Source organism: Psittacula echo, assembly GCF_963264785.1.
Source record: "Psittacula echo genome assembly, chromosome: 22".
NCBI classification, from domain to species: Eukaryota; Metazoa; Chordata; class Aves; order Psittaciformes; family Psittacidae; genus Psittacula; species Psittacula echo.
The window spans coordinates 2,937,681-2,952,546 of NC_137758.1; the positions used below are offsets into that span (position 1 = coordinate 2,937,681).

Sequence of the window (14,866 nt, forward strand, 5' to 3'; positions counted from 1 at the left end):
AACCTTCTGTAAATTTAGAGAGGAGGAGTTCCTTTCTTGTGCAGTTGAAGTTCAACCAGACACAATCACAGAATCATAGAAGAGTTAGTGTTGGAAAGGACCTTAAGACCATCTAGTTCCAACCCCCCTGCCATGGGCAGGGACACCTCACACTAAACCATGTCATTATGCAGTGAGCACCTTTACTTTTGACAGCTAGAGCAATCCTAACGTGCTATTAGCCTGTACAGTGTCAAATACACTTCCATTTAAATGTGCTGTTGATGTGTGTTACTGAGCTGACTTCTGCTTTCTAGTCCTGTGATTCTATCAGCCAGGAATCCAAGCTCATTATGTGAATGCAAATTGTTTCTGGATATCATTAAATCAGCCATAGGCACTTGATGGATATTTACATCAGCTGCACTTGTGATCATTTACCCAATTGGGCAGGTTTGGTTTTGGAGTCAAAAAAGGTCCTGAGGGATTATGATTCACTTCCATTTGTCTGCATAAGTCTCAGTGCAAGCCCTGCAACTCAGCTGCAAAACCAGGCAGAGAATTGCAGTCCTGCTGCAGATGCTGGGGATGAGTGTCCTCCCTTCAGTTTTCACTGCTGCAATTACCAGGAAAAGCTGGAATGCCGGTATAATTTAATACCAATGGAATTTAGATCGGAGACTTCAGAAAAGGCATTCTTGTGGTAGCTTATGATTTATATGAAGTGAAGGTTGTGATAAATGGCAGTATTCTGTATAAACCTGCAATGCTAAGGGCCACTGGATATCTTGGGCTGTGTCCAGACATACAGGTTGTGTCCTGTGTGTGGCAGGATGTAGAGACTTCATTCTCTTTGCCTTTATAACCTTATGTTGCTGGGATGGCATGGAGCAGACATCCATGGTTTGGGGATGACAGCAGGTTTTACCCACTTCAGGCAGGTTTCAGTGGTGACATCAGTAACACTGTGGGTGTCCTTGAAATAATGGGATTTGATAGAAACTGGGAAAAGCACAGGCAGAGACAAGGTGTGGACGCAGGACTTAACGCCCTGTTGACAGATTGAGCAATCCCCCATGGCACAAGAGATAAGGTGCAGCAGCACAGCAGTGACATGGGCTCCAGCAGTGTCGGTCTGTCCGCAGGGCTGCATCCCTCCTGCCTAAGGGGAAGGGCAGCACCTGGAGCTGGGAGAAAGGAAGATCCAGATTTATTCCCTATTAAACTCAGTAGAAAAAGTCCCTCTGATTGCAGCTGAACTTGGACCCCTTTCTCCTCCTCCTTTCACAACTAGGTTCACATTCGTGCAGATCTAATTTCGTGTACTTGCAAAGTCTGACTCAGCAATGAAGTTATCAGCTTCCACTCGAACCTGCAGGAAACTGGGGGGGGAAAGTCAGTCTTCCCAGAACTGACATCAAAGAGGTGCTTTGTTTTGCTGAATCAGGCCCTGAGTGTGCCTGGACCCTTATTGTTTTGAACCTTAGATGGTCCACAAGCCATCAAATAGATAAGTGTTTGATTCATTGGGTACAATAAGATTCTTCAGTCGGTAGCTGGGTGGGAAAAGCTGCAGATGCATTGATATTTGGGGCAAAGGTTATAAAACCTTTAATTTTAAAGCAAGCCTTGGCTAAAGCCTTGCAGAGCGCTCATATCTTCCCATGTACACTGGGCCTCTTAAAGGATATAAGTCTTTTTGTGCTGCTTCTGTTCATAGGAATGGGTTTCAGTTTAGTGACTTTGTAGCTTTCAAATCAGAAGTTACGGCTGATTTTTGTCTGCGTGTTTCCCACATACAGCCTCACGTTCTTAACACAGAGCTAGGAGCTTCCTACGGCCACAGATGTCACGATGATGCTTGTACTCACAGGAAACAAGTTACTCAGCCGCTGCTGTTAAGCATCCTTAAAGGCAGATGATCTTGCCCCACTGCAGGAGGACAGACCGAGCTCCACTGCTGCGGCTGGCAAGGCTGAAGCCCTGCAGAGAAAGAGAAGGTGAAAATCCCTCTGCTGAGCTCACCTGCCTCCAGCTATACAAATTGAGAAGCAGTGATTCACTCGTCTGCTCCCAGCACAGTGGTCCCCAGGGGAGGAGATGCCTTCTTGAGCCATAAAGAACAGGGATTTATGGACCAGCATCAGCAGCCACAAGCTGTGTGTGGGAGCAGAATCCTCTGTGCTGTGTATTTCTGCTGCACGCACAGGCTGTGAGCAGAACTAAAGCAGGGGTTTTTCTCTCTATTAGAGTAAGGAGGGTAAGATGGGGACTCTGAGCTCTGTGTGTCTTCTGGCCACTGCCCCTTGGTTCGGGATAAGCCATTCAACCTTTGTCTTAGTTTCCTCCTCTCTAAAGCCAGATGAGTAATATTTAGCATCCCTGGGGATGGTGACTGCGGTCCTCGCCCTGTCCCTGGTTATTTAAAGAGGTGATGCTGTGCTTGCAAATACAAGCAGTCCCTTTGCATTTTAAGTGCCATTCATGGAGAGTTAGGCATTCAAATCATAGAAGCTATTACAGCTCCTCATGGGGTGCTTATGCATTTTTAACCAGGGGAAAAAAGAAAGGCATTGAAATCTATTAACTGCTGACGGTAGCTTTTTCTTGAGAATGTATTTTATAGCCGAGTTATAGTTTCTTAGGGCTAAGGAAGCAACCTAACAGATCATGAGACCCTGTGCAGTGACTGTGGTGAACTTCGGATCCTTCGTGCATGGCTGCTGTTACACGTGAACCCTAAAGGGACATAAACCCAGCGTCAGGACCTGTGCGTGGTGTTTCTGTGTTCCGTCAGTTTCCCATTGATCACGGGCACATCCCACTTGGCTGTCACATCTTCACACTGTGCCCAGTGGCCTCGTTGAGCCCCATACACCCTGAGCAGCATCACCCCGCGCCCCGCACTGCCACCAGCACCTTCCCCTCGGTAAGGAACCGCTCTCGGCCTCGTTATCTCCATGGTCCCTGCTCCATTCGCTGTCACCCAGCGCTTGGCCCGTTCCCATGCGCCCTCCGCGGCCTTGGGCGCTGCGCGGCCGCGGGGAGGCCGAGGTCCGGCCGGGTGCCCTTCACCCTGGGGCCCGGCGGGGAACGGGCCCGGCACCTGCTCGGCCCCGCCGCCGCCGCGCACAACTTTCCGCGGGCCGCTCCGGTCCCGTTCCCCCCCCGCGGCCGCTCCGGCCCCACGCCCGGCCCGCCCCGCTGGCTCCTCCCCAGGCCGCGGCCGGTGAGGGCGGAGCGGACGCGGCGCCGCCGCCGCGCACAGCAGCCGAGCCCGGAGCCGAGCGGGGCGGGAGGCGGCCCGGAAGGCGGCGGTGAGCGCGGCCGCGGGGTGCAGGGAGCGGAAGCGGGCGCGGGGGGGGCCCGCGGGGGGCAGCGGCGGGGACGGGCCGGCTCCGGGTGCCCGTGCTGGGGCCTGGCCGCGGTGAGGCCGCGGGGCCGGGGCGGGAGCGAGCGGGACGGCCCGCGGAGGGCGGCGGGGGTCCGGGGCGAGGCGGTGTCAGCGGGGCCGGGCCGAGCGCTCCCTCCCCAGGGGCGCGGCGAAGCCCGGCCGGGAGCGAGGGGGAGGCGGCTTCGTCCCCGGCCCTGGCCGCGGCGGGGCGGGCGCTGGGCCCTGGGCGGGGCGGTGCGGGGCTCCCCGCTGCCGGGCCGCCCGTCCCGTCCGTGCGGGCGCAGGCTGGACATCCATCTTGTGCGGGCGGGCGAGGGCAGGCGGCCAGGGCCGAGGCGGGGCGGCCGGCCCTCGGTGGAAGGGTGTCAGCGAGGCTCGGGAAATAACCGGGGTTCTCTCGGTGTTTGGTGCAGTCAGGTGTGCGCCGTCCCCCGAGATGTAACGGGGCGCAGGAGGCTCCGTGTTGTCTTGTCCCCGAAGACCGCTTGGAGGTAAACGGGGAGCGCGGAGGGGGGCTATGGGCGGGCTGGGTGGTGCAGGCAGAGGGCAGGGGTTTGGGTAGGAGGGATGAGCCAGGCCAAGGGCAAGGCTGGGTCTTCAGAGCGTGTCCTGAGCAGCCTCATGAGCCATACGAGCAGCAGACTGCTCTGTCCCCAGCCTCCGAGCCCAGGGACCCGTTGTTTCACAACCCTTCAGCTCTGAAATGGTTCTTGAGCTTCCTTCAGTCACTTTAAAGAGACAAACTGTTCTCTATGTAGGGGAAACTTTTGTGTTTAGGTGCTTGTGAGTTAGTGTCTTCGCTTGCGATGTTTGAGCTGCGGTGGTTGGGGTTTGGACTCACCGAGTCAGTCCCAGCTGGAATCGGCTCTTGAGTTTTGCTTTGCTCGCAGCTTGGAAAGGGCTGCAAACAGGAAGGGCAACCCTTGAAAACTTTGTCTCTTTCCTTTCAGTAGCTTAACAAGGGAGATAATACACTTAAAATAGCTGTTTGACTTGAAAACGCCTCTCTGCCGTCAGGGTATTGGATCAGCACTCCCTGGTTTCTGTTGCCTTTGTGCTTCTCTGCGAGTAGTAGTAGTGCTCCACGCAAAGGGAGACACAGCTTATCTGCAGAGTTAAATGGAGGGAGCCGGCTGTGGAGTGGAGAGCAGCTGTCTGCCGTGGTGCTGGGTTTTATCCTTGCTTATTCCGGGAGGTTGCAGAGGTCCCTCGGGTTCTGAACGGGTCTTAACGTGGGGATTTGGAGGACGTTGAGGCAGTGAGGGATGGAGCTGTGGAGGAACAAAGCAGCGCGTTGGCAGCGGAAGGTCTGTGCCTTTAATGAGGAGTTATCTGAAATGAGGCGACTTAAAGGGAAGTTTTAGATGGAGCCTCTGTGCTGCCTGTGACTTCTCGTAACTTATGGAGGCGGTGCAGTTCGCCATGTCCCAGGGATGAACTGCTGTCCGATTAAACTGACATCATTATCATGTTGCTATAGTGACTTCATTGCTCCGGGAATGCCATGTTCACATCCTGTTGCTATGGAAAAGGCCAGTGTGATAAATAAAAACATTTAATGTTCTGTTCATCATTATGGCAGCAAAAACCACCATCGATTTGTTGATGCGATTGCCTGAAGGGTGGCAAACAAACTCTAAGAGAAGTTCTTAATGCTGAGTTAGACCCTGGGAGATTGTAGTTCTCAGCACGTTGTCCCTGCGTTCTCTGCGTTGTGGCAGGCAGCAGAAGTTGTGAAATCCTAGTTTTGGGAATGAGGATGCGAATACACACGTGGTGCAAGGTGGAGTCGACAGGAAGGGCTGTGCTCACATACACGGCTCCTAAAAATAGTCTGGTTTTGTGCACAGTGTTTTCTGTGCACCAGGAGATGAGCGCGTGGGTTGTGTCTAAGATCACCCATGGAAAACTGAGTTATACTTCAAGGCAGGTATTTCTGTGGCCTCTGTAGATGTAGGGTAGTGCGTCCCGAAGGGTGCAGGTGATCAAGGGCCCACGTGTGGTGTGAAGGAAACCGCGATGACATTTAGGAGGCGCAGCTGGTGCTGGCAGGGCTGTAGCTGTGAGGAGTGGAAGGGAGCTGAGCGGTGTCTGTCATCACGTGTCCTGGCTCTGGTGCGGCCGTTTTTAGGGTAAGTAGCTTTGCTGCAGATTTGGAGAGCACGACGTGCCAAATGGACTCAGTTACTAGCGCAGTGTGATTCCAGCGACACGTTAATGCTTTCCTTTGCAGACTGATGTTTACGCAGTTGATCAGGATGGTTTATGTTTGAAGCCGTAAGCTGCAAATACGCAGACTGTTTGTGATGCATGCTGCGGCTCTTCATCCAGTCTGAGGACTGTTCTTGAAGTGAAATGGAATTGGATAGCAGGAGGACATACTCTGACATAAGAGTCTTAATTGCGTCCTGAATCATAGTCTTGGGCGTAAACAACTCCAAACAGTTGTTTGGACTATATATTGCAAGGGTTTTCCTCGTACCATGTGGATGCACAGTGCACTCGGTGGCACTTTGAACTTGTGCTTAGTATTTAGAGAACACATTGCTTCTGTGCAACTTTACAGAGACTTATAAAAAGTCATCTTAAAGAGGAATCCTAATATTCTGAGGACAGGAACGTATTATCTGTTCATACTAGAGAAAAGGAAGTGAATCTTCTGCATACACATAAAGTTCGAGTCTTTACTCTTTATATTTGAACTGGTTTTTACTTGTAGCTGTTTGAAATTGAGAATTCCCCTCGGTTTCGTGTTGCTTTCAACCTTGCTGAAGTGAGCTCAGCAGAGCTCTGTGGGGCTCAGGCAGCTGGGTCTGCCTCTGGATCCTCACCAAGACCTTCTATTTTTAGGGTAATATGGGAGACTTCCCCTTTATCGCTTTCTGATGAGCCAGGTTAATGTTAAACATCAAGTACTTCTGGTAGCTTTGTGTGTTTAATTCTGCAGAAGCAGACTGGAGAGAGACTGACTTAAAGCTCGTTCCAGTTGCTGTGTTTGAGTCTGGTTTCAGCCTTGAGTTGAGGTGGGTGGTTGCTGGGTTTTCTTAAGAGGGGATGGTGGTTAGAGTGCAGCCTGAATTCACCTTACGCTGAGCTCTGAACTAGCAACTGATTTGCTTTTACTCTTTCTTATTTAAGGAGCAATAGGAAATGAAACAGAATTTTGATGAAAGCATCTTCTTGGAGGAGCGCTCATAAATCCCAGGGTCAAATTTTCACCTGGGCGTTTGCGCCCACACTTTGCAGTAGTTTCTGGTGCTGGCAACGTGACACCTAACGGCAGAGATAAGTAAGGATGTTCGGAAGTTTGGAAGAGAAGTTCACCTTGCTGAGCTGTCTCGTTCCATCCAGTCTGTCTCACTGACGTGGTCAAACTTGTGTTTTATTTGCTGCAGTATTGAAGTGTGGAGGCAGCCATGATTTGAGATTATTGGGGTTCTTCGGCTGCTCTCTGGGTATAAATGAATGTCCTAAAAAGTCCACCTCTCAAACAGGCTTCTCCTTGGATTACATCCTAGCATCGTACGGACAGAGAGGATAAAGGAGGACCTAGTTTTGATTCATAAAGCCCAGGTTGGAACAAGGCTACAGCTGTATTAGCTTATGGCTGCTATTCTGCACACTGAAAATACAATATGCTTCCCGCTATGAGGGTTGCCAATATAATCAAGTTCAATATAGTTCAGTTAATGGAAATGGTTAAATAAAGCCTAAAGTTTTGAAGGTGAATCTATTTCAATCCTACATCTGCAAGTAGGTTGCATTGGTCATTCTAAGAAGAGAGGCACAATATTTATGGGTCAGACACTTCCCAGAATGGTTAACCTTAAAGTCTTTTTCAAGCAGTACACTTGGAAGCAGTAGTGGGTTATTCATCCTCTGTGCTTGTATTAGAGCTCTTGGGCAAGTGAAAAACTGAACTCCTTTGCTTTCCCATTGTTGAGCATTCAGGAACACTTGGAAGCAAGAACCAAGTAGGAGTCAAACTGATCCAGTTTACTGTCTCCAACACCTATATTAGAATGAAGAAAGAAGTGTTGGTTAAATGGAGAACTGTTGAGATAATACACTAGAAGATAAAAGATTAAGTGTAAAGAAGATATACTTTCATTACTACCTTCTCAATAAGGAGGATGTGAAAAAGTTACCTCATGTAAAGTATCAGAGAGTACACTTTCTATATGAGTGTGTTGAAATAGAAATAACCTTGGAATTGCCTGCATGCTCACTTGCAAATTGCATGTTGATAAAATAGTATCTAATGTCACATGACATTAATTCTGTATTTCAGTGTTGCTTTTTAGCTTTCTTCCCTAAAAGTCCTAAAGCCCCTAGGAAAGGTACTGCAGGAATGCTATCTTATTTAAATATTCTTTGATAGTCCAAACCCAGTGCAGTTGAGATTTGCATTTGAGACAAGTCTTAAAGCGTTATGGTGTGAGGTTGTCATGCCGTGGTCTTAGCTTCATGACTGGTTCTGCTCCAAAGCGTCCCCCACTCTGTTGTTTTACTGCCTGTATTTGTGTCCCTGCCTCTGGGCTTTCAGGGAGGACCCCACTGCCAGAGCATGGACCTGCCTCTGTAAGGGCTATCTTCCATGTGCAAAGAAACCCAAGGTTTTTTCAGACTATAGCTGGTATAAAGTGGATGTTTCATGCCTGTTAAGATCAGTTTACTTTGTAGTGTTAGAAGCAAATGAAACCGAGAATGTTTGACAGAAGCTGGATGAGCAAGGGAGGTTCTGAAACCTCATGGTGTGAGTTTGGTTTTATCTCAACATCCACAGGCATGCCACCAAGTGACTGACCCTGCCTGCCTCTTTGAGCCTGCCATGGCAGGGGAAGAGCATGAGAAGATGAGAGGCCGTGGTGACAAGTGGCAGCAGGGGAAATACCAGCTAAAGCAAGGACAGGCTGTTCCTGTGGGAGTGGTTAAGCACTGGAGCAGGCTGCCCAGGATCTTTTGGTATCTCTGTCATTGCAGAAATGCAGAACTTGACTGGGCAGGGTCTTGAGTGGCCTGATCTGACTTCGAAGGTAGCCCCGTTAGGAGCAGGGGTTTGTAGCAGGGACTTGTGGGGACCCGTTGCAACCTGAATTACCCCCTGTTTCAGTGAGTTTACATGGCATGGTTGTATTACCTAGTAGGGAGGGCAAGATGCAGTGAGTGGCCAGAGCTTCAGGCTGTGGTTTCATGCTCATTAAACACAGTCACACACCCCAGTGTCTCCCTTGCTGATACGCGCACTCTCAGATGTTGAGATAGCTCAGGGAGAAGGAGAAACTGCAGCTCCTACATCTGACTTAGGGCAGTGTCCTTCTGTCTGTCTGGTGCTTGGACTGTAGCAGGGGTAACCTGGTGGCCATCTGCTTTGCCTGCTACATCTGGAAAGAACACGACCTGCGGCTTCTTCTGGGTGGTGGATAAATAGGTGAATATTTGCTGTCTTCAGTGGTAACGGGTTATTTGTAAAGAGCAGCCTGCATTTACCAGTCTGCTTTTCTGTTGCAACGAACTTAGGGTCTTCTGTGCTTGTTTTTCAGTTGCCTTTGCTTGTGGTGTTGGTGACTGTTAAGTTCACTCAGCTGTGAGGTGGTTTTACATATCTGCAGGCTGACTGAAACCATTTGGAGCTGAATGGCTCATTATTAGCAGCTTCCTGTTCTTTCCTGTGATAGTAATAATGTTATTAATGCCTATTCTCTGAGCTCTCTTCTGAAGGAAGGGGAGTGCAGGGGGAAGCTGTATAGACCTTAGTGACATCAGTGCATCGGTCAGGCACAGCATGTACCTGGCATTTACACTGAAATGCACTGAAATCTGTTCTGGTGCTAGACCTACTGATGCCATTTCACTTCCAGGTTTGGTATGAGACGAGGTTTGATCTCCAGAGCTCTGGGACAGAAGCCGGTTACTGAGAGATCACTTCTCCCCTTGCAAAGACTGCAGTAATTAGGGTTGTCTAAAGCAGTCCATTTAATGATATGAAAATGAAGAGGCTGTGGGAAGATGGGCGGTGTTCACCGAGGAGGCACTGAGTGTTCCATTCCTAATCAGAAATGGTGTGTTTCAAGTTAAATTGCATTCATCTGCTGTGGGAAGATCCTTTGAGGTATGTGTGGGAAGAAGTGGGACACCGGAAACCTTCCCTAATTTTGATCACCAATCCTTTTGGGGTTTATAACTTCTGTATTTGCAGATTGCTTTCACAACACTGTAGTAGGCAGTGCGTCCAGTTAAAGGTGAGATTAAAGCCGTGTTGTTTCTGTTTCTCCTGTGATAGAAGTCCACAGGGCATGACAAAGGGCTCTTTTCTCCCCACGTCAGCTGGCTGAAGCAGGTAGGGTAACTCTGCAGGAATGTGAAGGCGGCCGCATGAAGATGATGTTTTGATGTGTGTGTTGCTGATGTTTTGATGTGTGTTACTGCTCCGTGCTGCGAGTGGTCCAGCAGGTATTGGGTGCTGGCTGTTGGGAAATACCTGCTATACCTGAACCGGCGCTTCCTCAGTGGAGCTGTAGTGGCTTGATGTGAACCCAGGGGAAAGCACGTATTTAGTTCTTGGGATTGAGAAATCCAGATGCTGGCAAAGGCAGACCTTGGTCTGTTTTGAAAACTGCTGTTTGTTTTCTTTTGATGAACAAAAGCCTTTATCTGGGGGGATAGTCTGACCTTCTACAGGGCTTTTACAGCAGGGAAGGAGCAGGTAACATAGGACAAACAGCAAAAAAGGAAGCTCAAGGGCTGCTTATAGCCCACACCTTACAGGTGGTTGTCTTGGCTTTCTCACCCTTCTCACTTTGTTTCCTGGCTCCCCATATTTTCAGTCAATAGCAGCCCCGTTGAGCAGGTGGCCTGAGTCATTTGGGTTTGTTATTTCTTTTGAATATTGATAAGATGGAAAGTATTTAAATCCAGCTGAAGCAAGAGGTCTGGGGATGGCCACAGCAGTGGCTGTGTTACGGCTGAAACATCTTCATTAATCACTTGAAGGAGGCAGTCAAAACTGTGTGCTGCCTTGATGCTTCACATGCTCATGTAAGGAGTAGGATGAGCATTTCTGTCGTAGGTAGTTGTTGCCCTGTTGAAAGTTAACTGCAAAATCCTGCTCTTTGGAAGTGTACTGCAGCTGGTCAATCGATTGCATTGTGTAACTGCTGGTTGCTGGAGCATTACAGAAGAGCACAGTTGCGTTTCACTTGTAAGCAGCTAGAACTGCACAGTCTGGAACATTTGGGGGGGTTTGTTGAAATAGTTTGTCGTGTTCTAAGACAGACAAAAATGTGACTTTGTCATATTTAAATTAGGGCATTGCGTGTGAACACAGGGCTGTGAAGTCTGCGCTTGAGATCTGAGCATCTCTGGCTGTAGCTGGCTGCAGTTTGCACTCACTCGTGGCTGCTGTGTGCTTCTAGAAGACTGCTGTTTTGTCCCAGTGCATAATCTGTGTGGAATTGGGCATCTCGCATTTTTAACACATTAAGTGGAGGTAGACCCTTCCTCTGGAAGGCACCGGGTATGTGGGAGGAGCAGTTTGGCTGGATGTATTGCTTGCAGCGCCTTTTATGTTGCTTTTTATGTAATAGCCTTTAATGCAAATAAACTTGGAAGTTGTAGGGAGGGGCTGCTGAGAAGGGAAAACTTTCAGTACAGACAGCTGACGTGCAGAATAATATCTTTTTATATGCCACCTACCACGTGATGGCTTGAAGTAAATCATAGTTCACTGGGGAAGGTTATTTCTGGCGCAGTTCTGCTTTTTGCGTAAGTATTCTCATTCCAGCACATCTTGCTTTACCCTGAGATTTGATGTGTTAGTACTGTGCTGGGTAACTCACTGCGTATCAGGCCTGGAGGACAGAGATCTTGATGGATTTAGGAAATAAGTACAGCTGAAGAGAAAGTCAGCCAATTGTTGCTTTCTGCTTTGGATTACGACACTAACTGGAGTTGAAAATAACATGAAGATTAAAGATACAGACTGAAATGGTTCCAGACAGCCTATCTCATGAAATATTTATGCACTTAGGGCTTTTTAACTCATCAGAGAGATGAAAAAGAAAGCCATAGGGATTACAGTATTCTTACGGCTTTGTCTTATTTCATGAGTACACTGCATTGGCGTATTGACCACTAGCATGCACTCAGGTTTAGAGTAAAGCTTTCTTAGGAATCTCATTGGAAATGATCAGACAGATGTTTTAATGCTCCAGGACACTTTCCTCAGTGGTGTGCTTGTGGGAAAGTGAGTCTTTTCCTTTATTCTCTAATTACAATACTTGTAGCCTCTCTGTTAAATGAACTGTTTGCTCTAAGCCCTCATCACAAATGCAATGTCAAGTCTAAGTCCAGAGAGCACCAACACTTGAGCGGGGCAGTAGAGTAGATGAGGCTGCCATTAGCAGCTGTCAGAAAAGCTAAGTCACGTCTACAAAGCTGAGAGACTGAAACTTCTTTTATTGTCCTGTTCATGCCAAATTCATGTTAACTGCATCTATATGAGGAGAAGAAGCTCCTAAATACAGTTTCAAACCCGAGCCTGTAGTGCCCATGGGTTTGTATGGCTGATGGTGTATTTATAGGTTTACTGGAGAAAAATACAGCTGAATGGGAGTTTTGTGATGGAAAGGTGTCCTAACCAAAATGGCAAGCACAGAAATTGTGGATAGTGGCAGTTACCATTGAAATTCAGTGTAATATGTTCTCAGGTCTTGCTCTGAGTGCAGAACTGTCTCCCTCCAGGCCATGTGTTACACAAATTTGCATACTGATACTTTATTCTTTTACTATTGCCTTGCATCTTACCATTTCCAAGACAAAAGAAGAGTTTATTTCTGTTCCTGATTGAATGCTGTTGGTGAGGTGGAGGGGAAGCCAGTGGTACTCATCTTGTTAGGATGTGTCCTCCCTTCCTCGGGCGTTGAACATAGTGTCTCCTCTCCTGGGAGCAGGAGTCCGACTGCCCGTGGGGTTGTTTTATTGTTGGTGTTTAAAGACAGCTGTAGAATAATCTATTTTGGTTGTAATCAAGCTTGACCTATAAATACTGAAGTGGCTCGTAGAAAACTGATTTAAAGTGTCAAGAGCTATTTCCTTTAGGGGTTAGTTAGAAAACAAAAATACCTTTTTATTTTCCACAAAGGAAATTCCAGGATAAGTTGTCAAAGGAGTTTGGCCTCTTTTAAGCCTGGTAGGTTCAGGAGGATTTGAAAACTACAGAGAACCCCCAATGCAGAGATCGGATCTGCCAATGGTTTGGTCCTCCAACTTCCTGGCCTGAAAATTCCCGTCAGGCTTCAGCACTAAAGTGTTAATAACAGTTCTAAATATTCCTTCAGTTAAATCTTCCTGTGGAAGAAAATGTGATGTTTGTTGTAAAAGGCAGCTCAGTTTCCCTTTGCCCCCGAATTCCAGGAAGCAGCATTAAGGGACTGAGGTAAATACTGCCGGATTAAGTACATTAAATAACTTCATTTACTTATGCAAGCTAATAAAACCATTACTTTTTCTTCTATTTACAGTTAATTCTGTACATTAACTTCCTGTTATTCAGACTATTATCAAGGCTTAAAATTCACCATGAAAACATTTCAGGAGGTACAGTTCAACTTCACAGCACTTAAATGCATCCGTCGTGAGCTGTGTTTAAGTACTCATTACTGTAGGGGTTTTATTTAAACTGATAAACAATGTAGTATTAATAAGCGGCCATATGGTAAGTAGTAGGGCTTTTCATTCAAGAAACTCAGTGTTAAAACAGGCGTTTAATTAGCCACATTGCACGGGAACAGTAAGTGTTTTGGTTGCTTGTGGCTGACACACACCAAACAGCAAAGTGTTTTTAAAGCAGTGAAAATTAGACTGCATATGCAAACCTGACCTTTAGATGGGTCTGCGTGGTCAAATGCAGTGTATACACACAGACTGTTTGTGGCAGTTTTGCCTGTGAGATTTAAAGAATCTTAGTATTTTCTGGCACTTGTAAGTTAGCCCAGGCTCCTGAAAAGCTGGGCAGGGGTCCATGCTAACAGGCAGTGTGATGTTTAGAGGGTTAGAGTTTATCGTCAGTGGGTAGAAATACACTTGAAGAGCTGTTTAAACCTCTACAGTCCTTTAGTTTGAGAAGTTTCAAAGATCTACTTGAAGATATCCTTGCTCATTGCAGGGGGGTTGGACTAAATGACCTTTGCAGGTCCCTTCCAACCCAAAATACTCTATGATTCTAACCTTAATCACGAGGAAGCTGTATTGATCTCTCCATCAAAAATTAGATGCTGGAGGCCAGGTAAGGACAAACTGGGTTCCAGCCCCCAGCAGTGCCCAGGGCTTTGGGATCAGTGTCTATTGTGTCTATTACTGCAGAAATAAAGTGCAAGCTGCAGTTGCAGTGGCAATCTGGCTACCTCATGTCACTTGTTTACTGTAATTACATAAACCAGGAAGAACATAGTTAAGAACGTTGCCAAGCTACTATCAGCACAACAAATTATTCTTACTAAGTCTAATGGAGTTGGTGGTTTGCTGTGGTTGAGCTTTCTAGAGGCTGTCTGCTATTTAATCTGTGTTGAGAAAGGTCAGACCATTTTTTCCAGTAAAGAAAATGGATAAAACCACTCTGTAGGTCTTAAAAATCAGTGGTGAGTTGTGGCTTTGGTGGACAACAGATGGGGGAAGGCCCATGAACAGCTTCTATGTGTAATGTTTATGCCCTTTAACATTTACGTGTTTTGCCAATGAGGAAGGGGGAAAGGAAGTATTTTCCTTCACAGAAAGCTGTTGATAACTCCTCTGAATTGTATAAAGCCCTTTGCTTTACTCAAGGAGCCCTAGATGAGGAGAAATGGCTGAGTGCATGCTATTGCTTGGGAGGACCTTCTTTCTGTTGGCTCTCTGCTCTGCAGGTATTGGCTGCGTGGTTCATCGTCTTTCTGTTTCCATAATGGGGTTGCACAATACTTCCCATTAAACCGTTTTATGTATATCATTGAGAAAAGTCTGTTTTCCTCTAAATCCACCCAGTATCTGAAGGGGGCCTTAAAGGATTCTGGAGAGAGACTGTATCAGGGACTATAGCATAGGGTTCAAACTTAAGCAGCAGAGATTTAGGTTGGATATAAGGAAGAAATTCTTCCCTGTGAGGGTGCTGAGGCGCTGGCACAGGATGCGCAGAGAAGCTGTGGCTGCCCCATCCCTGGCAGTGTTCAAGGCCAGGTTGGACACAGGGGCTTGGAGCAAGCTGCTCCAGTGGAAGGTGTCCCTGCCCATGGGAGGGGTTGGAGCTGGATGAGCTTTGAGGTCCCTTCCAACCCAAACCATTCTGCGATTCTATGATGCTGTGTCCTTCCTCCTGCTTGCGGAGCAGTGTGCATTAGTAGTAAATCTGCAGTAGTGCTGCAGTCTGGTTGGAGTTACTGCCAATGACGGTGAGTGATGTAGCGGTTTGTTCTAATCTGGGGACATGGTGTTTGTTGATCTTTGGGGTTTGCTTCTGGC

General features: G+C 47.6%; 1 protein-coding gene across 5 annotated transcripts in view; it reads left to right on the forward strand.

Moving 5' to 3' along the window:
* Positions 1-3,189: 3,189 nt before the first annotated feature.
* Positions 3,190-14,866, forward strand: part of RAP1A (RAP1A, member of RAS oncogene family) — a 36,384-nt gene continuing 24,707 nt past the window's right edge. For 2 of the 5 annotated variants that reach the window (XM_080632770.1, XM_080632774.1), the window contains exons 1-2: positions 3,190-3,296; positions 3,787-3,864. The gene's annotated coding sequence lies outside the window, so the exon portion shown is untranslated. Of the gene's footprint in view, positions 3,297-3,609; positions 3,865-9,234; positions 9,486-14,866 lie in introns of those variants that run through there. The other 3 variants (XM_080632772.1, XM_080632771.1, XM_080632769.1) reach the window with 3 other exon arrangements.